Here is a 6282-nt window from a genome sequence, read left to right on the forward strand (position 1 = left end):
TCCTCCCCTCGCTGGGTTCCCACCTGTAAAATGGCAGAGTTGACCTGTGCGAGGTCTCCCAGCCCTGCTCTCTGGGGGGCCACGTGGGCAGAGGGGCGTCCTGGGGGAGCACGTCGGTTGGTGCTCAGGGCACCTGCTGGCTGGCACTTGGGCGTCGTGTTGGGTCAATACCCAGTAGTGGAACGGACCACGTGGTGTTTCTGGGTTTAGTGTTCCAGGACGGTGCATCCTGTTTCCACAGTGGCTGCGCCGGTTCGTGTTCCCAGTGGCCGGGCGCGGGGCTCCCCTCTCTCCACGCCCCTGTTACAGCCACGTCTCCTTCTTGATTGCCTTTCTCTCTCTAAGGTGATTTCAGGACAGAAACTGTCCTTATGCGAACTTTCCTATTCTTCTTTAAGCATACAGTTGTCCACCAATTGTAACATCGCCCCCAGCTTCCCTGACTGAGGGATGCAGCCCGAGATCTTTCTCGAAAGGATGGAAAAGTGCCGAGCATCCTCCTGAGGGAGTCTGAGCACACTGCCCGGCCTGGACCAGCGCTTCCCCATCGTGGCCGGAGAGGACCCCTGGCCCCCTGACCCCTGGCCCCCCGGCCCCCATCTGCCGGCCAGCCTCAGACGGCCCCAGCGGGGCAGCTGTCTCCACTCGTCCTTCCTGCTGTGGCTGCACTTTTATTTCCAAGCTCAGTGTCCATGGTAAACAGGAGACACCAGATTTTTTTCCGTCCTCCATTCCTACCCGTGTCAACCCACCAGACAGATGTTTTCCACTTGTCTTGCCTCCTCCCTGGCCAGGCAAGGTTTTGAATCAAGAAAGGGAAAATATAATTGCAGTGAGGAGTCAAACATCTTTGCCCTTGAAAGAGGAAAGTCATTCATGTGCTCAGTGGGAACTTTCTGAGTGTGGCCCTGGGATGCGGTGGGGTCACAGGCTCCCTCCCTCAAGGCACTCACAGTCTGGTGGAGGGGACGCGAGAGAGATCCTGGTTGGGGAGCAGCCCCCTGAGCAGCCCCCCAGGGTGGAAGGCCTGGGAAGGGGCCTTGGAGGGGAACTGAGAGCTCTCCAGGGGAAGGAGGGTGTACACTGCTGGGAAAGCATCTGCCAAGGGACAGCAATCGAGGAAGGGGGTGTGTTGGGGAGAGGGTGGGGCTGGCCTTTGGGTGCATGTGGCAGGGAGAGGCCAGATGGAGCTGGGTGCCAAGGAGGGCTCTAGGGCTGCATCCCAGAGGGACAGGGGGAGCTTCTGGAGAATCTGAGCAGGGTGCTATGCGGTCATACCTCGGAGGGCAAGCTGGAGGCAGCAGGTGCAGGCAATGGTCCAGGTGGGCCCAGCTAGGGAGGGGACAGGGCTTGAGAAATGCTCGGGAGATCAGAGCAATTCATCCTGAGGAGCCTCAGGCTTGAGGAATGAAGGAGGGGCTGAGTATGTCCCAGGTGTATGACCCCACTGGGCTCCAGGTTCAGGTCAGCTGGCTGGAGCAGGTCACGTTCTGGCCAGAAGAAGCAGGGTGCGAGGAAGGTATGAGGGTGAGGAACACACACACACACACACACACACACGGGGCGGGGGTTCGGGGGTGATAATAACAGACATTTACTGAGTGCTTACTCTGTGCGTAAGCACTTCACACATACTATCTTACTGACTTCTCCCCATTTTACAGATGAGAACACTTGAGCTTGGGAGAGAGCACATAGGTCCCTGTAGACGTGGCTGGGGATGCCAGAGCTGAATCCTAAATCAGGCAACCTGAGTGCGGAACTGCTTTGCCACCTGAGGCTCAGACAGCAGACCCTCACCTTGGGTGACACTGTGTGGCTGTCCAGTGGGGTTGGCATTGGGTCTGAAAGCTCCCTGAGCATTCCCCAAGCTACTCACTGGACAAAGCTGCTCCTCTTAAGCCAGTGTGGATGCTTTTCAGATCCCTTCCTTCCTGTTGTTTAACGGGGCCCTGGGTGTGTAGAGCTGGACTATGTATCATCTTTGTTTATGACACTCTCTGAGCTCCCCACGGAAGACCCTCTTCCTCTTCCCTGCCTCCCTCCCTGTCCCTTCCTCCTTCCCTTCCTTCCTGTATGTTAATCTAATAAACACCCGTTAATCAACATCCAACAAGAAAGCTGGAACCCTGACAACAATTGCCATGTTGTGTTCCTCCATCCAGAACTTTCCTCCCCCAACCCAAGGGAACAGATTTCCATAAATCTTCTGTTTATCATCCCCCTGGTTTCATTTGATCACATCTAAATATAACCTCAAAAATATTTTTAATTTTGGTCATGTTTAGCTTTAAAAAGGGCATTATGCTGTATAATTTAAAAAAAATGTGAAGTTTTAGAACAGTTTTGGATTTACGGAAAAATTGAGAATGCAGAGAGTTTGTGTAATCCTTTTGGACTTTCTTTTTTTCTCCCAAAATTATATTGCTGTTTTGGAAAGCATTTTTGGCATTGTCTCATGAATGAGCCTTTACATACCTCACATACCAGCAATTCTTCTCCTAGGTCTTACCAGGATGTTCATGGCAGCACCATTGCTAGTATTAAAACGTTGGACACAGCCCACATCCTGGCAACAGAAATAGACAAGTAGATAAATGAATTATGGTGTATTTAGACATTGGGATATTATGGAGCAGTAAAACTGAATGACAGTGGGGACACAAATATGAATGAATCCTAGAATCTAATTTGAATGGATATTCAAGTAAAATAAAAGGAAATCTGAGATTTTTCCCTCCTTGGTGCATAGGGGACCCCAAAAAGTTGTCCAGCATTTAGGGGCAATTGTGGTCAAAGGCCACCACCTTTTGAGAACAGGATGGGCAGATGTCAACAGAAGAGGGCGAGACTCTGTCTGCAGGAGGACCACCTCCAAGGTTGGTTTGGAGCTTGAGGTGTGGCCAAGTTGAATCAAGGTGACCAGAACTGGAGGTACCTGTAGAGGGTTATAATGCACCACAGTTGAAGCTGGGGAGCCAGTGTGGGAGGGGCCTCCGCTAGGCCTGGAGAGGGAGAGAGAGAGAGAAGACAGCTCCCAGGGGAGTGGGATGGGGAGACACCCTGAAACTGGCTGAACAAGCATTGTGGTCACCAGAGAACGGCCCAGAGCGGGGCGGGGGAACTTCTCCAAATGCTGCCCCAGCTGAACAAACTGTCCCTTAGCCTCATCCAATTTCCATGCTCACTTAGCAACCCTCATATTTTTCTAAAATAATTTTTATTGTAAAACAGTGCATCCTTATAAAAGAAAAAATTTAAATGCATAAAATAGAGAGAAGGAACAAAAACCATCCATGCTTTCAGTGCTCACTTTGGACTACATTTAGGCGTATTTTATTTCAGCCTTTTCCATATACTAATAATTATATCATGCCCATTATTTTAACTCATGTCTTTTATCCAAGCACACTTTTGCAATGTAAACCTTTTGTGGTCATAATCTTTAATGAATGTATATAGTTCATTGAGTGGAATCTATCTATCTATTTATCTATCCACCTATGTATCTACCCATCCATCCATCTATCCACCCTATTGATCACTGATCTATCTACTCATCCATCCATCCATTTATCTGTCCCACCTTCACTTCATAGAATATATTCTATAGAAAATATATATTTTTTATTCCAATGGTTGTTCTCCAATGGCTGGTTATTTTGGCTGTTTCTAGGTTTTCACTATTATAAGTAATCTTGCCAGGAATATCTTGGGGCAAAAAGCTTTTTCAGTATTCAAATTATTTCCTTAGGAGACATTCCCAGAAGTGGAATTATTAGATCAAAGGGTTTGAATATATTTAAGCCTCATGATACTTGCTGCCAGATTGCTTTCCAATTGTATGGCAACAACTCACCCTCCTGCAGGCATCCTGTGATCAAGCGTATTTCACTGCACCTTCATGAGCATTGAGCATCTAATTTTTAAATAGCTCTGCTAATTTCTGATGACCAGTCTATGGAAATCAATGACATCCTAGAAAAGACAGGAGCTGTCCTAGAGGGCCAGGTCCTGGGAAAACTGTCCTCCAGTGTGTATTATGCTGCCGTCCTATTGACCACAAGTTTGCCATCATTTGACTCCAAGTGAGCCAGTCCCTTGGGCAAGACGACCAAATGGAGTTCTATGGTCAGCTGAGCTGAGGCCCAAACCCATGGATTTGAAGGCCAAAGGATCCAGTCAGGAGTCTCTCTGGCCCCTCATAACCGCAACTGTTTCTGGAGAAATGAATGCCCTAGAAGGAAAGAAAAATATGAGGGTGCCAGTCATTGGGGCACCTTCTATTTCACTCCTATCAGTGCAAAATGAACAAACCTTTTCAAACATTATAAAGAGAAAGGGAAAGGATTTCATTCAAGCCCAAGGTAGGACAGCTGCCCGGGATACACAATCCTCACGAAGAAGAGAGTGCTCCGGGGAAGGAACATTTGGTGCAGGGTGATGTGTCTTTTACATAAAGAATGACAAATTATCATGAAGAAGTACATTCCAGAAAGTTACAGACCTTATCTTATGTTTTTAATATGTGCAAGACTGTATGACTTGAATGTTTGGGAACCAAGGAGATTTTTTTTGTTATGTTTTTCTTATCTTTATGTCTGGAATGCTCCTTTTTGGTTATTTATTATTTTTTTTAAAGAAGCAGACATGCAGTGTGTGCTCGGGGCAGAAATAGAGCCCGTGTTTTGAGATTTTGCCGAGTCATTTTGGACTTTGGCAAAATGTTGAAGGAGAGCTTTCCTGGGAGCCCAGAGAAAAGTTGAAAATTTCCCTTATCGCTCCTGTGTTCTCCTCACCGATAGATCTGCAGTTTGTTCAGGCAGTTTTGTAGATGCCCTGAGCTCAGAGTGGGAGCCCGGACCCCAGCCCCAGGAGACGAATCACAGCTGTAGTACGGCTGGCATAATAACATCATTCCCACTGGCCAATCAGTGGTCCCAGGCAGGTATACGATGCCATTTTGGTCAATAAAGTGTAAGTAGAAGTTGGCCAGAGTAGAAGTAGAGTAAAAGTTGGGACACCTTTGACTCGCATGACTCTTTAGCCCTTTGTCCTCTGCTCTTCTTGCTGCCTGGAATGCACATGGAATGCCCTCTTGTGACTGCGCTGACAAGCATGAGGACAAAAGCTACCACAGCAAGAATGCCTGAGCAGAAAGATAGATGAGCCTGTGTCCTTGAGGAGCTGGTCCACTCTTTAATTGCCTGTTCCAAGACTTACTTCCTGCTTTGCAGAAAAACAGTCTTATGTGTATTTATGTCACTTTGACAGGCTCCTCAGTTACTTGCATCTGAATGCATTCCTACCAAGAGCTGACATTCTGTGGGAGCCAGGATTAATAATGCTAGCTGCTGCGACAATGTTCGGCGGCTAAACACCATTCAGTTTGTTTCTCACTCGTGTCACCATCTGATGTGGGTTAGGCAATGCTCCTCCAAGCTGTGACCCAGAGATCTAGGCTCCTTCCATCCCGTGACATTATCTTTTTCAACACACGCATGGTCTCCGTGGTTGCCATGGAAGGGGAGGGGGAATGCAGACAACCAAGTCCGTGATCTTATGGCCAACCCTGTAAACAGCACGGATTGCTTTTGCTGGCATCTCCTTGGTCAAGACCCTGTCATAGAGCCTCAATCTAACTGCAAAGCAGAGGCTGGGATGTCGTCTTTCTGTATGCTCAGGAGGAAGAAATGGGGTTAGTGAGCTAGCAGCCGGTCTCTACTCCACACTCGCTGAAAGGGAACCATCCCAGAGATGAACACGTTGGCATCACAGTTTGCCAAAGACCCATCTGGGAATGTGGGCTCTGGATCTGGAAAGCGAGACTGCTCTAATGTGCAGTGGCCGAGCTGTGTCTGAAGATTGGCAGTCTGTCATCGGCGTCCAGGGGCAACCTTGCCAAATGCCTGATTTCTGTTTTTGTTGCTTTGCTTTGGAAAAAAAAAGTGATATTGACATTTTTCAGAAGTGTGATTTATTTAGGTGTTTTTTAAAAAAGATTTTATTTATTTATTCATGAGAGACAGAGAGAGGCAGAGACACAGGCAGAGGGAGAAGCAGGCTCCCTGCAGGGATCCTAATGTGGGATGCAATTCCAGGACCCTGGGATCACTCCCTGAGCCAAAGGCAGATGCTTAAATGCTGAGCCACCCAGGTCATCCCAGAAGTGCGATTTAAAAAATACTAAGACTCCCTCCCTCCCTCCCTCCCTCCCTCCCTCCCTCCCTCCCTCCCTCCCTCCTTTCCTTCCTTCCTTCCTTCCTTCCTTCCTTCCTTCCT

This window comes from Canis lupus, chromosome 29 (assembly GCF_048164855.1).
Source record: "Canis lupus baileyi chromosome 29, mCanLup2.hap1, whole genome shotgun sequence".
NCBI lineage: Eukaryota > Metazoa > Chordata > Mammalia > Carnivora > Canidae > Canis > Canis lupus.